A 24,206-nucleotide genomic window follows, 5' to 3' on the forward strand; every position below is an offset into this window, starting at 1 on the left:
CATTCTCATAATCAATCACTTTCTTATTACACTGTAATTTAATATGCAATTTGTATGGTTCGTTTGAGAAAATTCACTTCTCTACTTATAAAGTTATAATGGTTAGACAATGATATAAACATATTTTATGTTATAATTTTTGGTCAACTCCTAATATTTTATGAAGTTTGCATTAATAAGTTAGGGTGTATTATTATATATAACCCACGTTAATTAAATAATTTTTAAAGAAAATGAGAGCAAAGTCTCTCTATATTTTTGCTCTAAGAAGAAAGAAAAAAGTAAAATAAATACCCTGCAATAATATTATCTCAGGTTTCTCAGATCAACAGAATTTTAACTCTATGCATGGTTACCAAATCATCATGTGTGTATTATAAACTTTAGCCTTTTGTCAAATAGTAAGAATTCATACACCATTTATTTGCTTCATGAGCAAATTAAATGACAAAACATTTAAGAAGCTTAACAAAGTAAAGAGAAGAGGTAAACGAAATATTTAAGGAAGAGATTAAGTATAATTACTAGATGCCATGAATATAAGTAGTAACCCAAATATTAATAGCTTCATATATTTGAGGGACACCATTCTAATAATGGATCGATCTATATATTTTGGATTTGAGAAATTTGTTTGAGTGATTAGCTTATCATATCTTTTCTAATGAAAGGTCAACTAACGTTAATACCACTTGTACAAGACACAATTAAAGAAAGCTGCTAATTAAACTTCCTTTGTTTTATTAAATTGCGATTATCATATATACACGCAAGATGAAGCTAGACTGACGTATTAATCCTCATCTTATTAGCGACGCCTTATTATTTAAACATCCTTCTCACACGGTTTTTTGGACAATGAATTTCTGCCGTAATTTCTTTATCACATCGCTCTATATTACCTTAAATTTAAAACAAAGGACTCTCCGTAGACAAAAATAAGTTCATCTTTCGTATAAAATACTTTAGTATATACAACACAAGTTGAGTAAATAAATATGGATACATTAACATTATAACATAGGGGTATAAAGATACTTTCTCTGTGTTAGTTATTACTCCCTTCGTCCCTATTTGTTAGCCCCATTGTCAAATATATAGATACATTAACATTATAACACAGGGGTATAAAGATACGTATGTTATCACTTTCAAAATCAATCATGGTATAGAAAAAGTGGAACTGATGGATTAGGTTATTCCTTTTAGTTACTTGATTTTAATTTTATTGTAACGGTACTCCGTATTATTATTTTAGAAGAATAACAAAACCGTACAAAGTCAATCGATTTATAAGAAATTAGTGGGGTGATAAAATACAATCTGACCCCCACCCCCTTACGACTCTACCTATAGCGAATCTGATCATGCTAAACATGTGAGCAGCTGCACGAGCACCTATATCCTAAGTCGTCCTAGCGAACGCCTGAACCTGCATCAGTAACCCAACAACATCCTTCTCTAATTCTCCCAATGAAAAAAAAAAGAGAAAGAAAGAAAACCATATATAGCTAGAGCTGTCAATTCGGGTAAACGGGTCGGGTAAGAATGGGTCGGGTCAATTCGGATTAATTCCATACCCTATGCGGGTCGGGTTTGAGTTGGGTCATGCTTGAGTCAGGTCACGTCGGGTCATACTTCTTATCGGGTTTGGGTCGGGTTTAGGTCGAGTTAATAACAGGTCGGGTTACATTCGGGTCGGGTGAACAATAGGTCGGGTTTAATTAGGGTTTTCACGGGTTAAAAACGGGTTAGGGTAATTCTCAGGTTCGAGTCAAGTTCGGTTCAAGTCAATAATTTGCGGGTTAGCATCAAGTCGGGTCATTTTCGGGTTTGAGTCGGGTTCGATTCAAGTCAATAATTTGCCGATTATAATAAGGTCGGGTCATTTTCAAGTCGGATTCGATTCAAGTCAACAATTTGCGGGTTATAATCAGGTTGGGTCATTTCCAAGTCAGATCATTCTCGGATTCAAGTCGAGTTATGTTCAAGTCAATAATTTGCAAGTTAAAATCAGGTCGGGTCATTTCCAAGTCAAGTCATATTTGGGTTCAACTAACTATAAATAGATAATTATCATTTTTATCAAGCTAATTATTTCCTTTGACTATAATATATATGGCAATATATTAGGGAACTATAATCTATAATTTAGGAAGATAATTATCTCCTTTGACCATACAACAAGCATATACTATATTTAACAATTAAATTTGAGGATGATACTCCTTTTTTTTGCTGGTCTCCCTAGACAAAATGCTTTGATGATACTCCTTTTTTTTTGCTGGTCTCCCTAGATAATTATCTCCTTTGACCATACAACAAGCATATACTTGGTCTCCCTAGACAAAATGCTTTGATCAACAATAATGAGGTGGTCTAAATTGCATTTAAGGTGATTTGAAAATCGGGTCAGGAACAATTTGGGTTGAATTTAGGTCGGTCAATAACAAGTCGTGTTAATTTCGAGTCGGGCTAGTAACAGATCGGGTAGAATTTTTGGGTCGGGTAAGTAATAGGTCTAATAAAATTCGGGTAGGGACAATAACAAGTCGGGTTGAATTTGGGTCAGGTCAATAACAAGTCAAGTTGATTTCAGGTCGGGTTTGTAATAGGTTGGGTTAAATTCGGGTCGGGTTGAAATCAGGTCAGGTTAGTAAAAAGTCAGGTTAAATTTGGGTTTTGACGGATTAAAACGGGCTTAGGTCAATTTCGGTTCAAGTCGGGTTCGGTGCAAGTTAATTAAATTGGCATTTGTAAACCGGTAAATCGGTGCAAGTTGTAAACCGATAAATTAACCGTTTAAAAGAAAATAGGATGGTTCCACACAACTAATTGGACTCTCGAATGATATAAGGGACCATGGTAAACATTCCGGCAATTTATATTTCCGGCCGAAAAAAAGTCAAAAATTTCCAAAATTGAAGGCTAATATCCACGTTTTTTGAGAAATTTTGAAGGTTTTGGAGCCCAGTGTCAAAAAGTCTTGAAATTCTATGGGATACATCTCGGGGTCATAAAATTTCGTTTGGAACCATATATGATCATTATTTGTTGTCATAAATGTTCTTGGTAGGCTTGAATTAATGAAATCGGTGCAAGTTGTAAATGGGTAAAGTAGTTGTTTAAAGGCAAATTGGATGGTTCCACCCACCCAATTGGACTCTCGGAGGGAATAAGGGACCATGGTAAACATTTCGTCAATTTTTATTTCTGGGCGAAAAAAAAGTCAAAAATTTTCAAAATTAAAGGCTAATATCCACGCTTTTGAGAAATTTTGGAGGTTTTGGGGCCGGTGTAGAAAAGTCTTGATATTTTACAAAATACATCTCAGGGTCATATAATGTCGTTTGGAACCATATATAATCATTATATGTTGTCATAAATGTTCGTAGTAAGCTTGAGTTATTGAAATCCGTGCAAGTTGTAAACCGGTAAATTGGCCGTTTGAAAGCAAATTGGATGGTTCCACTCACCCAATTGGACTCCCGGAGGGTATTAGAGACCATAGTAAACATTTCGGCAATTTTAATCTCCGGGCGAAAAAATGTCAAAATTTTTCAAAATTAAAAGATATATCCACGCTTTTTGAGAAATTTTGGAGGTATCGGGGATCGGTGTAGAAAAGTCTTTATATTTTAGGAAATACATCTCGAGGCAATATATTGTCGTTTGGAACCATATATAATCATTATATGTTGTCATAAATGTTCGTAGTAGGCATAAATTATTGAAATCGGTGCAAGTTGTAAACCGGTAAATTGGTCGTTTAAAGGCAAATTTGGACGGTTCCACCCACCCATTTGGACTCACGGAGGGTGTTAGGGAACATGGTAAACATTTCGACAATTTTAATTTCCGGATGAAAAAAAGTCAAAAAATTCCAAAATTAAACTCTAATATCCACGGTTTTTGAGAAATTTTGGAGATTTGGAGAACCGGTATCGAAAAGCCTTGAGAATTTAGGGAATACATCTCGGGGGTCATATAATGCCGTGTGGAACCATATATGATCATTATATGTTGTCATAGATGTTCTTGGTAGGCTTTGGTTAATGAAATTGGTGGAAGTTGTAAGCCGGTAAATTGGACGTTCAAAGGCAAATTGGATGGTTCCACCCACTCAATTGGAATCCCGGAGGATATAAGGGAACATGGTAAAAATTTCGGAAATTATTATTTTCGGGCGAAAAAAGTCTAAATATTCCAAAATTAAAGGCTAATATCCACGTTTTTTGGGAAATTTTGGAGCTTTTGAGGCCCGGTGTCGAAAAGCCTTGAAATTTTAGGGGATACATCTCGGTGTCTTATAATGTCGTTTAGAACCATATGTAATCATTATTTGTTGTCATAAATTTTCGTGGTAAGATTGAGTTAATGAACTCGGTGCAAGTTGTAAACCGGTAAATTGGTTGTTTAAAAGCAAAATGGATAGTTCCACCCACCCCGATTGGACTCACGTAAAGTATTAGGTACCATGGTAAACATTTCATCAAGTTTTATATCCTGGCGAAAAAAAAGTAAAAACATTCCAAAATTGAAGACTATTCACGCTTTTTGAGATATTTTGGAGGTTTCGGAGCCCGCTATCGAAAACCTTGAGATTCTAGAGAATACATCTCGTAGTCATATTATGTCGTTTAAAATCATATATGATCATTATTTGTTGTCATAAATGTTCGTGGTAGGCTTGATATAATGAAATCGCTGCAAGTTATAAACATGTAAAATAGGTCGTTTAAAAGCAAATTGGATGGTTCCACCCACCCAATTGGCATCCCAAAGAGTATTAGGGAACATGGTAAATATTTCGGCAATTATTATTTTCAGGCCAAAAAATGTCTAAAAATTCCAAAATTAAAGGCTAATATTCACGCTTTTTGAGAAATTATGGAGGTATCGGGGCCCGGTATCGAAAAGCCTTGAAATTCTAGGGAATACATCTCGTGATTATATAATGTCGTTTGGAACCATATATGATCATTATTTGTTGTCATAAATGTTCGAGGTAGCTTAGGCTTGAGTTAATTAAATTGATGCTAGTTGTAAACCGGTAAATTGGCTGTTTAAAGGCAAATTGGATGGTTCCACCCACCCAATTGGACTCCCGGAGAGAATTAGGGACCGTGGTAAACATTTTGTCATTTTTTATTTCCGGATGAGAAAAGTAAAAAAAATTTAAAATTAAAGGCTAATATCCACGTTTTTTGAGAAATTTTGGAGGTTTTAGGGCCGGTGTAGAAAAGTCTTGATATTTTAGGAAATACATCTCAGGGTCATATAATGTCGTTTGGAACCATATATAATCATTATATGTTGTCATAAATGTTCGTAGTAGGCTTGAGTTATTGAAATCCGTGCAAGTCGTAAACCGGTAAATTGGTCGTTTGAAGGCAAATTGGATGGTTCCACCCACCCAATTGGACTCACAGAGCGTATAGGGACATGGTAAACATTTTGACAATTTTTTATTCTGGGCGAAAAAAGTCAAAGAATTTCGAAATTAAGGCTAATATCCACGCTTTTTGAGAAATTTTTGAGGTTTCAGGGCCCGGTGTAGAGAAGTCTTGATATTTTAGGAAATACATCTCGTGGTCATATAATGTCGGTTGGAATCATATATAATCATTTTATGTTGTCATAAATGTTCGTAATAAGCTTGAGTTGTTGAAATCCGTGTAAGTTGTAAACCGGTAAATTGGCCATTTAAAGGCCAATTGGATTGTTCCATCACCCAATAATTGGAATCCCGGAGGATATTAGGGACCATGGTAAACATTTCGGCAATTTTTATTTTCGGGGAAAAAAAAGTCAAAAATTTTCAAAATTAAAGGCTTATATCCACGCTTTTAAAGAAATTTTGGAAGTTTCGGGGACCGGTGTAGAAAAGTCTTTATATTTTAGAACATACATCTCGGGGTCATATATTGTCGTTTGGAACCATATATAATCATTTAATGTTGTCATAAATGTTCACAGTAGGCTTAAATTAATGAAATCGGTGCAAGTTGTGAACCGGTAAATTGGTCGTTTTAAGGCAAATTAGACGGTTCCACCCACACAATTGGACTCACGGATGGTATTCAGGAACATGGTAAACATTTCGACAATTTTTATTTACAGGGAAAAAAAAGTCAAAAAAATTCCAAAATTAAAGGCTAATATCCACGCTTTTTGAGAAATTTTGGAGATTTGGAAAACCGGTATCGAAGAGACTTGAGAATTTAGGGAATACATCTGGGGGTCATATAATTCCGTGTGAAACCATATGTGATCATTATATATTGTCATAGATGTTCGTGGTAGGCTATGGTTAATGAAATTGGTGGAAGTTGTAAACCGGTAAATTGGCCGTTTAAAGGCAAATTGGATGGTTCCACCCACTCAATTGGAATCCCGGAGGATATAAGGGAACATGGTAAAAATTTCGGCAATTATTATTTTCGGGCGAAAAAAGTCTAAATATTCCAAAATTAAAGGCTAAAATCCACGTTTTTTAAGAAATTTTGCAGCTTTCAAAGCCCAGTGTCGAAAAGCCTTGAAATTTTAGGGGATACATTTCGGTGTCATATAAAGTCGTTTGGAACCATATGTAATCATTATTGGTTGTCATAATTGATCGTGGTAAGATTGAGTTAATGAACTCGGTGCAAGTTGTAAATCGGTAAATTGGTCGTTTAAAAGCAAATTGGATAGTTCCACCAACCCCGATTGGACTCACGGAAAGTATTAGGGACCATGGTAAACATTTCGACAATTTTTATTTCCTGACGAAAAGAAGTAAAAAATTCCAAAATTGAAGGCTAATATTCACGCTTTTTGAGAAATTTTGGAGGTTTTAGGGTCCGGTATCGAAAACCTTGAGATTTAAAGGAATACATCTCGTAGTCATATTATGTCGTTTGGAACCATATATATTATCATTATTTGATATCATAAATGTTCGTGGTAGGCTTGATTTAATAAAATCGCTGCAAGTTATAAACCGGTAAATAGGCCGTTTAACAGCAAATTGGATGGTTCCTCCCACCCAATTGGCATCCCGAAGAGTATTAGAGAACATGATAAACATTTCGACAATTATTATTTACGGACGAAAAAATATCTAAAAATTCCAAAATTAAAGGCTAATGGGTTTCATGATGGGCGTGGGTTTCTTCCTTGGGCGTGGGGTTTGAGCTTCGGCGTGGGGTTTCTCCTAGAGCGTGGGGTTTCTTCTTTGGGCGTGGGCAAGGGGCCGTGTGGTGCATGCGTCGCTTGGTTGAAAAGCAGTGGCGCGAAACTACCGTGTGCTGGATTATGACTGAACGCCTCTAAGTCAAAATCCGGGCCAAAAGAGACGCATGCGCCCACCGCCCGATGCCGTCCTATAGTAGGGGTTTCGGCACGTGTCGTGGGCTAAGCTCGCGTGGTGGATACTGAGATTTAACCCTATGTCACTTTGATTCGTCCCTCCCCCGACCCTATTTCCTAAAAACACCTATATTTTCGAAAACGAGGTTAGCGATGCATCTCGTATGCTAAAAAAGGCTAAGTACGGGATTAAGAGGTGTCACAAAGCCTAAGTGTTGGTATGTTGGATGGTACAAGTGGGCAAGGGGCCGTGTGGCATGTGTATAAGACATGTGCACCCAAGGACAAAGAATACCGGGTTCCGAGCACTATTTACGACACCCAAGGCCATTAAGACATGAAGTTTAAGGATGAATTAGATGGTTCCGGACACTGTTTATGACTCCCAAGGGCCTTTGGCAACCCAAGGAAGTACTTAGATGCATAATCTCGCTGGGTAGAAAAATGATGTACGGAAGCCAAATATGAAGGCTATAAAACACGAAATCGGAACAATTTAGGATGTGTCAGGACCTGGTGTGGCAATTTCACGAAACATTACGAGACATATCCCGGGGACATATAATATTATTTGGACCCATATATGACCATTATTCGACTACGTACAAGCCCCGTGAAAGCTTATAGCCAATATAGGAGGAGTGTACGAAAACATGTAAATTGATCGTTTTAAGGCAAACTGGATGGTTCCGCTCACACAATTGGACTCCCAGAGGATATTAGGGACCATAGTAAACATCTCGGCAATTTTTATTTCCGGGCTAAAAAAGGTCTAAAAATTCCAAAATTGCAGGCTATTATCCACGCTTTTTGAGAAATTTTTGAGGTTAAGGGGCCCGTTGGAGAAAAGTGTTGAGACTCTAGGATATACATCTTAGGGTCATATAATGTCGTTTGGAACCATATATGACCATTAAATGATGTCATAAATGTCCATGGTAGGCTTGAATTCACAAAATCGGTGCAAGTTGCGACTTAATAAATTGACCGTTTTAAGGCAAATTGATGGTTCCACCCACTCAATTGGACTCCCGGAGAATATTAGAGACTATGGTTAACAACTCGGCAATTTTTATTTTCGGGCAAAAAAAGGTCAAAAAATTCCAAAATTGAAGGCTATTATCCATGCTTTTTGAGGAATTTTTGAGGTTACGGGGCCCGGTGGCGAAAAGTGTTGAGACCCTAGAGGATATATCTTAGGGTCACATAATGCCGTTTGGAACCATATATGACCATTAAATGATGTCATAAATGTCTGTGGTAGGCTTGAGTTCACAAAATCGGTGCAAGTTGCGGATTGGTAAATTGATCGTTTTAAGGCAAATTAGATGGTTCCATCCACCTAATTGGACTCTCGGAGAATATTAGGGACCATGGTAAACATCTTTGAAATTTTTATTTCCGGGCGAAAAAAAGTCAAAAAATTCCAAAATTGAAGGCTATTATCCACGCTTTTTAAGGAATTTTTGAGGTTAAGGAGCCTGGTGGCCAAAAGTGTTAAGACCCTAGGAGATATATCTTAGGGTCATATAATGCCGTTTGGAACCATATATGACCATTATATGATGTCTTAAATGTCCATGGTAGGCTTGAGTTCACAAAATCGGTGAGAGTTGCGAATTGGTAAATTGATCGTTTTAAGGCAAATTGGATGGTTCCGCTCACACAATTAGACTCCCGGAGGATATTAGGGACCATGGTAAACATCTCTGCAATTTTTATCCACGCTTTTTGAGGAATTTTTGAGGTTAAGGGCCCGGTAGCCAAAAGTGTCAAGACCCTAGGGAATACATCTTAGGATCATATAATGTCGTTTGGAACCATATATGACCATTATATGATGTCTTAAATGTCCATGGTAGACTTGAGTTCACAAAATCGATGAGAGTTGCGAATAGGTAAATTGATCGTTTTGAGGCAAATTTGATGGTTCCACCAACTCAATTGGATTCCCGGAGGATATTAGGGACCATAGTAAACATCTACGCAATTTTTATTTCCGGGCTAAAAAGGTAAAAAAAATTCCAAAATTGAAGGCTATTATCCACGCTTTTTGAGGAATTTTTGAAGTTACGGGGCCCAGTGGCGAAAAGTGTTGAGACTCTAGGGAATACATATTATAGTCATATAATGCCGTTTGGAACCATATATGAACATTAAATGATGTCATTAATGTCCATGGTAGGTTTGAATTCACAAAATCGGTGCAAGTTAGGACTTAATAAATTAACCGTTTTAAGGAAAATTGGATGGTTCCACCCACTCAATTGGAATCCCAGAGAATATAAGAGACCATGTTAAACAACTCGGCAATTTGTATTTCCGGGCAAAAAAAGGTCAAAAAATTCCAAAATTGAAGGCTATTATCCATGCTTTTTGAGGAATTTTTGAGGTTACGGGGCTCGGTGGCGAAAAGTGTTGACACCCTAGGGGATACATCTTAGGGTCATATAATGCCGTTTGGAACCATATATGACCATTAAATGATGTCATAAATGTCTGTGGTAGGCTTGAGTTCACAAAATCGGTGCAAGTTGCGGATTGGTAAATTGATCGTTTTAAGGCAAATCGGATGGTTCCACCCATCTAATTGGAATCCCGGAGGGTATTAGGGACCATGGTAAACATCTCTACAATTTTTATTTTCGGGCGAAAAAAAGTCAAAAAATTCCAAAATTGAAGGCTATTATCCACGCTTTTTGAGGAATTTTTGAGGTTACGGTGCCCGGGGGCGAAAAGTGTTGAGACTTTAGGGAATACATCTTAGGGTCATATAATGTCGTTTGGAACATATATGACCATTAAATGATGTCATAAATGTCCATGGTAGGCTTGAATTTACAAAATCGGTGCAAGTTGCGACTTAATAAATTATTTAAGGCAAATTGGATGGTTCCACCTACTCAATTGGACTCCCGGAGAATATTAGAGACCATGGTAAACAACTCGACAATTTTTATTTCCGGGAAAAAAAAGGTCAAAAAATTCCAAAATTGAAGGCTATTATCCACGCTTTTTGAGTAATTTTTGAGGTTACGGGGCCCGGTGGAGAAAAGTGTTGAGACTCTAGGGAATACATCTTAGGGTCATATAATGTCATTTGGAACCATATATGACCATTAAATGATGTCATAAATGTCCATGGTAGGCTTGAATTCACAAAATCGGTGCAAGTTGCGACTTAATAAATTGACCGTTTTAAGGCAAATTGATGGTTCCACCCACTCAATTGGACTCCCGGAGAATAATAGAGACCATGGTAAACAACTCGGCAATTTTTATTTCCGGGCAAAAAAAGGTCAAAAAATTCCAAAATTGAAGGCAATACCATGCTTTTTGAGGAATTTTTGAGGTTACGGGGCCCGGTGGCGAAAAGTGTTGAGACCCTAGAGGATATATCTTAGGGTCATATAATGCCGTTTGGAACTATATATGACCATTAAATGATGTGATAAATGTCTGTGGTAGGCTTGAGTTCACAAAATCGGTGCAAGTTGCGGATTAGTAAATTGATCGTTTTAAGGCAAATTGGATGGTTACACCCACCTAATTGGAATCCTGGAGGGTATTAGGGACCATGGTAAACATCTCTGCAATTTTTATTTCCGGGCGAAAAAAAATCAAAAAATTCCAAAACTGAAGGCTATTATCCACGCTTTTTGAGAAATTTTTGAGGTTAAGGAGCCTGGTGGCCAAAAGTGTTAAGACCCTAGGGGATATATCTTAGGGTCATATAATGTCGTTTGGAACCATATATGACCATTATATGATGTCTTAAATGTCCATGGTAGGCTTGAGTTCACAAAATCGGTGAGAGTTGCGAATTGGGAAATTGACCGTTTTAAGGCAAATTGGATGGTTCCGCTCACACAATTGGACTCCCGGAGGATATTAGGGACCATAGTAAACATCTAGGAAATTTTTATTTCCAGGCTAAAATAGGTCAAAAAATTCCAAAATTGAAGGCTATTATCCACGCTTTTTGAGTAATTTTTGAAGTTACGGGGCCCGGTGGCGAAAAGTGTTGAGACTCTAGGGAATACATCTTAGGGTCATATAATGTCGTTTGGAACCATATATGACCATTAAATGATGTCATAAATGTCCATGGTAGGTTTGAGTTCAAAAAATCGGTGCAAGTTGCGACTTAATAAATTGACAGTTTTAAGGCAAATTAGATGGTTCCACCCACTCAATTGGACTCCCGGATAATATTAGAGACCATGGTAAACAACTCGGCAATTTTTATTTCCGGGCAAAAAAAGGTCAAAAAATTCCAAAATTGAAGGCAATACCATGCTTTTTAAGGAATTTTTGAGGTTACGGGGTCCGGTGGCAAAAAGTGTTGAGACCCTAGAGGATATATCTTAGGGTCATATAATGCCGTTTGGAACCATATATGACCATTAAATGATGTCATAAATGTCTGCGGTAGGCTTGAGTTCACAAAATCAGTGCAAGTTGGGGATTGGTAAATTGATTGTTTTAAGGCAAATTGGATGGTTCCACCCACCTAATTGGACTCCCGGAGGGTAGTAGAGACCATGGTAAACAACTCGGCAATTTTTATTTCCGGGCAAAAAAAGGTCAAAAAATTCCAAAATTGAAGGCTATTATCCATGGTTTTTGAGGAATTTTTGAGGTTACGGGGCCCGGTGGCGAAAAGTGTTGAGACCCTAAAGGATATATCTTATGGTCATATAATGCCGTTTGGAACCATATATGACCATTAAATGATGTCATAAATGCCTGTGGTAGGATTGAGTTCACAAAATCGGTGCAAGTTGCGGATTGGTAAATTGATTGTTTTAAGGCAAATTGGATGGTTCCACCCACCTAATTGGACTCCCGGAGGGTATTAGGGACCATGGTAAACATCTCTGCAATTTTTATTTTCGGGCGAAAAAAAGTCAAAAAATTCCAAAATTGAAGGCTATTATCCACGCTTTTTGAGGAATTTTTGAGGTTAAGGGCCCGGTGGCCAAAAGTGTTAAGACCCTAGGGAATACATCTTAGGGTCATATAATGTCGTTTGGAACCCATATATGACCATTATATGATGTCTTAAATGTCCATGGTAGGCTTGAGTTCACAAATTGATCGTTTTGAGGCAAATTGGATGGTTCCACCCACTCAATTGGATTCCCGGAGGATATTAGCATGGGTTGGACAACCTTGTCTATTGCGTAATCCAATGAATAAAAATAATGATTTACCTATTATTAATTAATGGAGCCTTAGTAATATAAATAGTTGAGTCGTGTGTTAGTTGAGTCTATAATTTAATGATGCATGATGATTGATTATTAGTAGCATGTTATGGATTTCTTAATTTATTTCGCAGCTTGTATGTACTCAGCTTTGCTGATTGCGTGCTTTGTGTGTCTTTCTTTGGTCATGGCCTTCGCCTTTCAATGACCCTGTGACGATCCAAATTTTACACTTGTAATATTGGGGAGCAGAATTACCACAAGTTCTTACACATGCAGCATTCATCAGGGTTGTGGGATCTTGAGTAGAGAGTTGGTTGTTTGCATTTTATTTCTTTTGCAAGTTTGAATTTATTTTAATTCGATTTTATTCGACACTATTTCTTTTGGTTTTGAATTTATTTGAACACTGAATTTAATCACTTACTACTTTTATTGGGTTTTGAATAAGGGCCTTAATGGTTCCAAGTTGTATGACTTAATTTGGTTTCATTCGTTGGTTTTGAAACTTATTTATAACTGATTTAGTTTTTCCGCTGCTATTTTCTGATAAAGCCTTAACGTTTGAACACGTGGCGGTAGCACGCCAGTAATTCTCTTGAATATTGTTCAGGGTCCTCACAGGTTTAAAGAGAGAATTATTGGGGTGTTACAAAGTGGTATCTGGGAGCTTAGGTTCGATTTAATTACCACTAAAGTTACTTTAAAAGTTTTTGGGCGCCTAACGTTTTAAATCTTATGATTTTGGATTTTATGACATGATTTAAGGTTAAACTTTAATTTCAAAAAAATTATTTTATTTTAATTAAAATAATTCGGCAGTTTAAATAAAATATATGTATTTTTATAAATTACTATGTTATTAATTATTTTTGAAATTAGTTGAATCTGCGTACTTATTTTATTCTTTGAACCTTAGTATTATTTATTTTATTTTATGTGTGAGATTTGGGTAGTCTTAAGAAGGGCATATAGGACAGATGATTTCTTTCTATGTGCATTATAATTTAATTCTTGGTGCCATTTATTTTGAATGTAGTTATTATGCAAGTTATATTTAATTGTATATGTTTTATATAATCATGCAAATTTGGGTGTTGTGATCACCTAGAATCATGTGTAAGGATTAAAGAATACAATATAGATTAATTTGTGATGATTTGTGCAATGTAATGTGTATGTATGGATGATCATTATATGAAGCATGTAATTATGTGACTATTTGGTTATGCTTATTTAATGATGTTATTTATTATTTATTTGGTGCTTTAGGTTATTGGTAAGATCTATATTTTTATTATTTAATATCTCCTTCAATTTTTGCAACCAATGAGTGTTTATTTGAGAAACCTTATGATCAAATTAGGAATGTACTTGGAGAATTGATGAAATATATATATATGGTGATGATAAACTACGCGAGAGGAGTGTATGAATTTTGCTTTGGTCAAGCCGCATACTTTAAGGAGAGTGGAGACCCTGCTTTTCTGTAGAACTAGGTAGTGAAAGATGAGTTTTTGTTGTTTTGAATTGCCATGAGAATTTGAGGAGCATAACTTTGGTGGAAAGAGAATAGGGATACGATTCGTGAGACAATCGATTTTCGTTGGGAGAATTTGGAAACCAAGTTGAAGAGAAGAAAATTTTGAGGAGCCCATGGATTCATAAACATGGAAATATAAATCAGGCCTTTTGGGTTAATTAATGTATTAACAATCATTATGGATTTAATGAATCGAGTATTTCCATGAGTACAGTAATTCGATAAATATATGGTTTTATTAATGATATCTTGCTATACTTGAAGAGTGAGGAGAATTATAATAGACATTTGAGGATTCTGTGACATTTTAGGGACGACTTGTAATATGCTCAGTTTTCGAAGTGTGAATCTTTATTAATGAGAGTAAGTTTCATTTTGGGACAAAAAAAAATTCAAGTGGTGAGTAAGTGGTCTACACCTAACAATGTGACCGATATAAGGAGTTTATTGGGATTAGATGTTTAAAGAGGGTTGTGAAGGACTTTTGAGGATTGTTGTATATACCTTGATGAAAGAGAGTTAGTTAGAATGGGATGAGAAGTGTAAACAAGCCTTTTAACTCTTAAAGAACATTTAATCGTTGCACTTGTTTTAGTCTTGCCTAATGGGAGTGGTGGACTTGAAGTTTTTACTTAATGGATGTGTGTTGCAACAAAATGGAAAAATGATAATGCTTCTTGCCAAGACAAATCTTATGAGACCAATTACCCTACCATGATCTTGAGATTGCGTATATATTGTTTACATTGGAGATTCATTCGAAATACAGTGTCACCTGTAAGATTTTACAAATCTTAATATATAGCCTTCGGTTGTTAGCTAAGGAGACTAAAGAGATTATTGAGTGCCTATGAATTGAACTATTCAAATTTGAGGAAATTATAGAATAACAAGTTATGGATAAATTATTGCAGAAAGAAGAAATGAAAAAGAAATTCCTAATGATGTTATTGAGGTGAGTTACGGGGGTGTAACTCTTTTCTTTAAGAGGGGTAGAATGCGATGTAATTTCGCGCTTTTTACCTCAATTATGCTATTTATTGCTTGAGTTTGCATTATTTTGCTTATTAATATGCACTATTGTTGTATTTACATGCAATTAAAGTATGTAAACTTTGGCCAAGTACGAGTCTATTAAGCATAAAGTTCAGTTTGTTGAGTGTGCATGTTGAGAATCAATCAATTTACAGCAATATAAAACACAAAAGTTTGAATGGTTTTGGAAAATTTATGGCTTTTGGGTTAAGTTTCGAGGGCGAAACTTTTTTTAAGAGGGGTAGATTGTAATTCCCCCGTATTTTTAAATATTTTATAAATGAAAATTTATTTTATTTATAATATTTATTTGTTATTTTTCATAATTTAATTTCAAAAGTTTCAAATTATTAATCCGGGTCGAAAATTATTTGAACAAATTATTTTATGCACCTTTATTCTACAATTTATGTCCAATCACACAAGCCTAACCCATTTGTTTACTTAATCGACCCATTATTTTTATGAGGCCCAATCTTTCTTTTTACCCTACAATAATTCTCTCCTATAAATACCCCGTGAATCTCCAAAAATTTCCCACACAAAAAGGTTAGTCTTATTTTCATCCTCCTTTGTTTCATTATTTTGCTTAATGTTAATTTAATTGTTTTGGGTTTTGATTTTAGTATAAAGATTTCCCACACAAAAATCCACACTTTTTGAGAAATTTGGGATGTTTCGAGACCCGTTGTCGAAAAGTTTTGAGATTTTAGGGGATACATTTTGGGGTCATATAATGTCGTTTGGAACCATATATGATAATTATATGTTGTCATAAATGTTCGTTGTAGGCTTGAGTTAATTAAATCGGTGCAAGTTGTAAACCGATAAATTGTCCGTTAAAGGCAAAAGGATGGTTCCACCCACCCAATTGGACTTCTGAAGGGTATTAGGGACCATGGTAAAAATTTCGACAATTTTTATTTCCGAACGAATTAAAGCAAAAAAATTTCAAAATTAAAGGCTAATATTCACGTTTTTTGAGAAATTTTGGAGGTTTCGGGGCCTGATGTCGAAAAACTTTTAGATTTTAAGGGATAGATTTCGGGGTCATATAATGCCATTTGGAACAATATATGATCATTATATGTTGTCATAAATGTTCGTGGTAGGCTTGAGTTAATGAAATCGACGCTAGTTGTAAACCGATAAATTGGTCGTTTAAAGGAAAAATGGATTGTTCCACCAACCCAATTGGACTCCCGATGGGTATTAGAGACCAACATTTTTCCAATTTTAATTTCCAGACGAAAAAAGTAAATCAATTAAAAAATTAAATGCTAGCTATATCCACGCTTTTTGAGATTTTTTGTAGTCTTCGGGCCTGGTGTCGAAAAGTTTTGAAAGTTTAGGGAATACTTATCGGGTTTATATAATGTCATTTGGAACCATATATGATCATTATTTGTTGTCATAAATGTTCGTGGTAGGCTTGAGTTAATGAAATTGATGCTAGTTGTAAACCGGTAAATTGGCCGTTTAAAGGCAAATTGGATAGTTCAACCCACCCAATTGGACTCACGGAGGGTATTACGGACCATGGTAAACATTTCGGCGATTTTTTTTCCGGACGAAAATAAATCTAAAAATTCCAAAATTTAAGGCTAATATCCACTTTTTTTGAGATAGTTTGAAGGTTTCCGGGCTCGGTGTCAAAAAGCCTTGAGATTTTAGGAGATACATCTCGGGGTCATATAATGTCGTTTGGAACCATATATGATCATTATATGTTGTCATAAATGTTCGTGATAGGCTTGAGTTAAGAAATCGGTGCAAGTTGTAAAGCGGTATATTGTGTTCCATGAATAAAAATACACATCTGCAGGTCAAAGAGCCCTATCGTTCCCCCTAGGCAACCCAACGTTAATATCATTTCTTGCAAAAATCCCAAACCGAAAACAACTATCACTTAGGACATCACGAACAACATTATACCGATGTTGAATGCCGATGTTGTTATTGATATTGTAGTTATTATTGTTATGGTTTTGGGTGTACTCCGATGAGAATATTCTAATCACTAAATGCACTGTTGGAGTCTCGGGCTGAACAATTGGAGCCTCTGTTTGCACCACTGGAGGACCAGCAAGAGAGAGAATGTAAAGTGCCCTGGGGAGTGGTTTTGAGGAACCCCGTGAAGCGGGATCGATTTTTTTAAGAGCCGGGTTTATTAGTCAAATGACTCGGAGGGTGTCATTCCACATAACTAACCCCCAAGAGATGGAGCGTTGTAGAGTTGCTCCCATACATCTAGCCCCCCAAGCCTTAGAGGTGCCATGGCGGTTCTAAGACTTTAAGGAGACATTGATTTTTGGCAGGATGCATCTTTTCCTTCTTGTTAGATTGCTTCGGAATGAAAAATCTGGCTACCAAGATAAATATCTTGGTTGTTCTAGTTTAAAAAATCTTGACTTTTCAGGCTGAAAATATCGATCGCCTTACTGAAAAATCTTCCTTCTTCTGACCGAAAGCTTTGATCGCCCCGCTGAAAATTCTGATGCACTACAAAAATTCTAAATTTTCTTCGAAAGAAGCTTACCACCTCCTTGAAAATTCTTATTTTTCTGTTGAAATTGTTGATTGCTCTGTTTGAAATTTGTGATTATATTTAATGTTTTAATTTGAACGTTGAATTTTCTACAAGTCTTGAATTTTCTGCTAAAAATCTCTGACATTTTTGCTGAAAAGTTTAACTGCTCCAGCGAGAATTCAGAATTATTAATTCGTCCATCCTCCCCATGTAATAATAATAATAATAATAATAATAATAATAATAATAATAATAAAACCTCTGTTAAATGTACTTGTAACTTTAGAGTATTATTTGTGAGATACTTCCTCCGTTCTGTTAATATTGCAACAAGAAGGAAATTACTTATCCCAAAACACATTTTATATGCTAAATATCTTTAATTGTGTCAGGGTAAAAATTATAAAAAGTTGATATTGTGAAAATATTAAATGAGACAAATCCAACAAGATCTCACTTGACTATATTTTGCTTAACGTATAACTCATATTATATGGTCAAACAAAAGTGATGAATAGTGCAAAAAACCCATTATTGCAATATTAATAGAATGGAGGAAGTATTAAATATTTTAAAATTGCACATAGCATTTAACGGATGTAGTAATAATAATTACAATACGAATTTCAACATGAACTTATGTTACTACACATCCATATTCCATAACCTTTGAAGGTGCACCCCCTGCCCTATTGCCAAATCTGTAAAGTTTACAATTTACTGACACATTAATTAATTAATACGAGTACTAAATTTTAGTTAGCAATTCAATAACGAGTAACTGATTAAGGAAGAGATTAAGTATCATTACTAGATGCCATGAATATAAGTAGTAACCCAAATATTAATAACTTCATATATTTGAGGAGCACCATTCTAATAATGGATCGATCTATTTTGGATTTAAAATTTTGTTTGAGTGATTAGCTTACCATAAACTTCTATTCTATTTATAATATCTTTTCTAATGAAACGTGAGCTTACGTATATATCAATTGTACAACAGTACAAGACACAATTAAAGAAAGCTGCTAATTAAACTTTATTAAATTGCGAGTATCATATATACCGTATTAAACCTCATCTTATTAGCGACGTCGTCTTATTTAAACGTCCTAGGCAGTTGGCACTTGGCACACTGTTTTTTGGAAAATGAATGTTCTGCCGTCATTTCTTTTTCAATTCTCAACATTACCTCAAGTCAAAAACAAAAAACTCCGCTTTCAAAAAAAAAAAAAAAAAAAAAAAAAAAAACTCCATAGACAAAATAAGTTCATATGAGATACTCGAGTATATTATACTCCCTCCTTCCCTTTTAGTTTGTCACTTTTAAAGGAAAATTACGAGAATTAAGGATGAGAATGTGAAGTAATTGAAAGAATATGAAAACGTAAAATTTTCAATTAATAAACTAATCCGTAATAAAAGTGAATAGAAAAGAGACATTTTCAATTACAAAATAATTAAAATATATGGATAAGATTAATGGATAGATTTAAGAGTGTAAAACATTACATTAGTCCAAAGTTAGACACAATTTTTATGGCAAATGTTAGAGTAAAATAGGAAGATGATGAAAAATTTAAGGTGCAGGCGGCTATACCTTGCTTGGTCAAGCCAAAAAATGCAAAAAGAACATGTAACTATTTTGTAAAGAGCATAAAATTATTTTGTAAAGAACATATAGTTGTTTTGTAACGAACATCCAATTTTATATATTTTTTTCATATCTAAAGAACATCTGCAGTATTATAAAGAATATGATAATATTATGTAATAAACTTTATCTATATATAACCACCCTAACTTGAAGACAAAATTTAATAAACATTTCACATTAAGCAATGATCATTATGTTGCAAATAAAGTACATTACACTCACTGATCAATGAACATAAACATATGTTCTTTTTATTTATTTTTTTGGTGCAAGTATGTTCTTTTCACTCTAGGTATATGTTCATTACATTTTAATAGTATGTTATTTTTACTTTAGGTATATGTTCATTACATTTTAATAGTATGTTCTTTTCACTATAACTATATGTTCATTTCTTTTATATATCATGTTCTTTCCTACAAAACGACTGTACGTTGCACCGTATAGGCGCCTGTAGGAACCAGCTATTGGGAAGATGACTTAATAAGGACAAAAAAAAAAGGGTATAAAAGCCTTTTTATATATCTTAATAATTATGAAGATGTGAAATATGACAAACATATAAAGGCACCTAAAATGATACTGCGTCCGATTTTTTATTATTATTTTTTTTGTCGCAACTTTGTAATATTTTATATTTCACAAATAACACCCAAAATTGCAACAAAAAATTTGAAGGTAGTACATTATAACATTTGGGGGTACAAAAAATTAAATATACTTCCACCGTGTTAATTAATTACTACGCAGAAAAGGCACACTAAATGCAGAGGCCATTAGGGTGAGTTTATCCCCAGACTCGGACCCAGACTTCAGACTCTGTCATATCAGCTTTCCACTAACTTTAAAATACTTTTATATTATTCAGATTCATCAAAGACTTTCTGCAAATTTACACATTATCCCAAGACTCACTCCAAACTCATTTAATTCTTTTCAAAATAATTTTATTTTTTGTAAAATATCTTTTTTTATTTTTTTAAAAATTATTGTAAACTTTTGGTTGGTGAGGTGGCTAATTTTCATTGGCCTTGCAAGTCTTGACATGGGTTTGGATTTTCCAAATTCCATGTAAGACTCACATGAGTCTTAGATGAGATTATTGCAAGAATCTTGAGTAAGACTCATGTTGAGACTTTGCTCAAGACTTGCAATAAACTTACCCTTAACTAGGAGAGAGAGAGAGAAGTATAGTGCGATGACGGGAGGGATTGAAATTACGGACGGAGTAGTAAATAATTATGAGTACTCCGTAGTAAATACTACCCTCCGTTTTTATTTAGTTGACACGTTTTGACTTTAGCAATATTCACACACCTCCTTTTTATAGGTCTTGTTAGATTCGTCACGTTATATACTTTCAAAAATTTTGCTTATCGATAATTAAGATATTAATGATTGAATAAGTGCATTGGCAAACGTGACTAAAGAAACGTGTCAACTAAAAAAACCGGAGGAAGTAACACATAATAATTAATACAAAATGAATGTAGGAGCAAATGCAACCGTTAATAAAAATCAGACGTAAAAACGTGAAGAACGAATGTTATAAAAAATAACTCTTATCACTTTAAAATGAATCATGATATGGAAAAAGTGAAATTGATGATCACATAATCCCTTTTAAATTTTTGGAAAATGTTATACATAGGCTACATATAAGCATTAAATTTACACTTGAAAAACGTAAAAAGTTAAGAAATCATCAAAATATAAACACTAATAACACTGATTTACACGTATTTTTGTCACGAATTTCTAATTTTATACATTTTTCAAGAGTATATTTAATGCTTATATATAGCCCTTAGGGCTACATATAACGTTACCCTAATTACAAGTACTTTGTATTATAAGTACAGAATACTATTTTATTGTACTCCGTATTATTAATTACAATAATTTTTTTTTTACACATTAATTACAATAATTGTACTTGTATTAATTATTGTTGTATTATATTATCAATTGAAATTGTTCGGAAGGTCTGAGATACAGAGTAATCAAATCTGAGAGTCAATTGGCCAATTGGGACCCTCTTATGCCAAACCTAATCACTAAAGAGTAAAGATATTCCCATCCTTCATAAATTGATGCCTATAAAAATCAAAATCCTCACATCACTCAACTGTCTTCTATAAACTCACAACATACACAATAATCCAAACCTACTCACAAGAAGCAAAAAATGCAAGAAACAAACCAAAAACCCCACGTAGTAGTAATCCCAAGTCCAGGGATGGGCCACCTTATCCCCGTCGTCGAATTCGCCAAGCTCCTCCACCACCACCACCACTTCTCAATCTCGCTTCTCCTCCCATCTTCATCTCCACCCACCACCGCGCAAACCACCTTCCTATCGGCCTTACCTCCTGCCATCTCCCCTACGTTTCTCCCTCGTGTCGACTCCTCTCTAATACCTTCTAATGTAGCCCATGAAGTCACCATTCATCTGACTCATTTCCATTCTCTTTCCCACGTTCGTTCAGCCCTCTCTTCACTCACCAATGTTGTTGCTCTCGTTACTGATCTTTTTGGTACCGACTACTTTGATGTTGCACGAGAGTTTAACGTCCCGCCTTACATGTACTTCACTACTAATGCATTCTGCTTACTGTCGTTTTTCCACATGCCTAAGTTGCATGAAACGGTGTCGTGTGAGTATAGGGATATGGTCGAACCCTTGGTTTTACCCGGGTGTGTGCCGCTCTATGGTAAGGATTTTGTTGATCCTGCTCAGGACCGTCAAGATGAGGCATATCGAGTGTTTCTTTATCAGATCAAGAGGTATGTTTTAGCTGAGGGAATTTTTGAAAACACGTTCTTAGACCTTGAACCGGGTGCTATTCATGCCTTGAAAACCGAGGATCCGAACAGGCCTGAAATTTACCCGGTCGGACCAATCATCAAGTCTGATTTGGGTGGGGAGGCCGACGAAGGGTTAGAGTGTTTGAGTTGGTTGGACCAGCAACCACCAGGTTCGGTTTTGTTTGTTTGTTTTGGGAGTGGAGGGACTTTATCTAATGAGCAGATTAATGAGTTAGCTATTGGGTTAGAAAATAGTGGGCAAAGGTTTTTGTGGGTGGTTAGGGCTCCTAGTAACTCTAGTCAAGATTCATTTTTTACCCAAGGTAGTGACAAAGATGATTCATTTGGTTTCCTCCCAAAGGGATACTTGGATAGGATCAAGAATCGTGGCCTTTTAGTCCCATCTTGGGCCCCCCAACTAAAGGTTTTGAGCCACAAGTCTACGGGTGGGTTCCTGAGTCATTGTGGGTGGAACTCGACTTTAGAGAGTATCGTCTATGGGGTGCCTATGATTGCTTGGCCACTCTATGCAGAGCAAAGGATGAACGCTGTGTTGCTTAATGAAGGGATCAAGGTGGCATTACGGCCTAAGGCAAAAGAAAGTGGAGTTGTTGAAGCAGACGAGATAGCTAGAGTTGTCAAGGAGTTGATGGAAGGTGGAGAAGGGAAGAAAGCAAGGGAGAGGATGAAGGAATTGAGTGAATTAGCAAGAAAGACTAGAAGTGAAGATGGTGATTCAACAAGAATTCTTAGCCAAGTAGCTCAGAAATGGAGTCAAAAGTAGGTAAGAGTCTAAAACTAATAATATTGGAGAACATTTTACATCTGCAACTTTTGTTTGTTGTTTACCGATGACTCGAGGGCAACGACTACCTTTTACTGTATTTGATAACGAATAAAGTTGGTTTGTAACCTCTGTTACTAGTTTTATTATTAGGGCAATGAGATTTCTTTGTGTGGATGAAATTGAAAAATGCATTAAATATTGGTTTGTTGTATTACAATCATCCTATTCATATTTGCCATGTGATACAGTTGGAATAATGAATATACTCCGTATTTCACATTGAACCAACCCCACCCACATGGAACAATAAAAATGGCTAAAAAAATGCTAATTTTCAAGGGAAACATAGCTACCCCTATCGGATTGCTACTTTTGCCGGAACTCGGCAAATAAATAAGTTACAATTAAAAACGTATAATTTTATCATAAATTCCTAAAATAAAATCAATATATTTCGTATAATTTTATTTTTTATTTTTTAAAAAACATAAATAATGCTTATTATTAGCCCGAAAGTACATTATCCATATCTTAATAATTTTTATATATGAGAAGAAATTATAGATATCAAATTATCGATAAATTGTGAACAAGAAGTAGCTTAGACTCTAACAGCATATCAGAAAGGGCAGACTCCGTACCATCCACTTGGAAATCAAAACCACCCTCACAATAGGCAAGAAGACAACAGCCATTAGTTCAGTAAAAAAAACCAGTGTAAAAAATGGGGATCGTAGACATCGTAAGGCAGCCATAGGGTAGAGTACTAAACGACCAGTAGTAGTGTTAAAGGAGGGTGCTGCAAGAATCTTTGCATCCAGTCTAGCCCAGACCTTAAGCCTTGGCAACCCTGCAATGAATCCAAGATCCACCTCCACCATGATAAAGACACACATGACGCTGAGGGTTACACCTTACACGGGGAGGGAGAATGCACCTTTGGAATTCAAGACAATTACAAGGAAGATCACGCAGTCAAGCCACGTAATTCAACTCTTGCAAAATATTGAAGAGCACATCAGTTAGCTACTACTGCTAGGAAGAATGTGCTATAAGAAAGAATTAGAAAGTAGCTAAGAGAGTGGAGAACCTAAGCAAAGTGGATTCCCATATCCAGATTGTCTCCCATGATTTGCAAATTGAATTTGTGAAATACCATACCAGGAATGATTAAAGAATTTAAAATACAAAATTGATGACATCTGACATAATTTTAAATACAAAATTGATGACAAATCTGACAATAGACCTAGAATATTTAAAGTTATCTTCATTAACTT

At 35.4% G+C, this 24,206-nt stretch overlaps 1 pseudogene; it reads left to right on the top strand.

The window, feature by feature from the left end:
• The first annotated feature begins 21,259 nt into the window (after nt 1-21,259).
• On the top strand, nt 21,260-23,297 carry LOC145639637 (hydroquinone glucosyltransferase pseudogene; annotated as a pseudogene).
• The last annotated feature ends 909 nt before the right edge of the window (nt 23,298-24,206 follow it).

This window comes from Chenopodium album, chromosome 7, assembly GCF_948465745.1.
Source record: "Chenopodium album chromosome 7, dcCheAlbu1.1, whole genome shotgun sequence".
Classification (NCBI taxonomy): Eukaryota; Viridiplantae; Streptophyta; class Magnoliopsida; order Caryophyllales; family Amaranthaceae; genus Chenopodium; species Chenopodium album.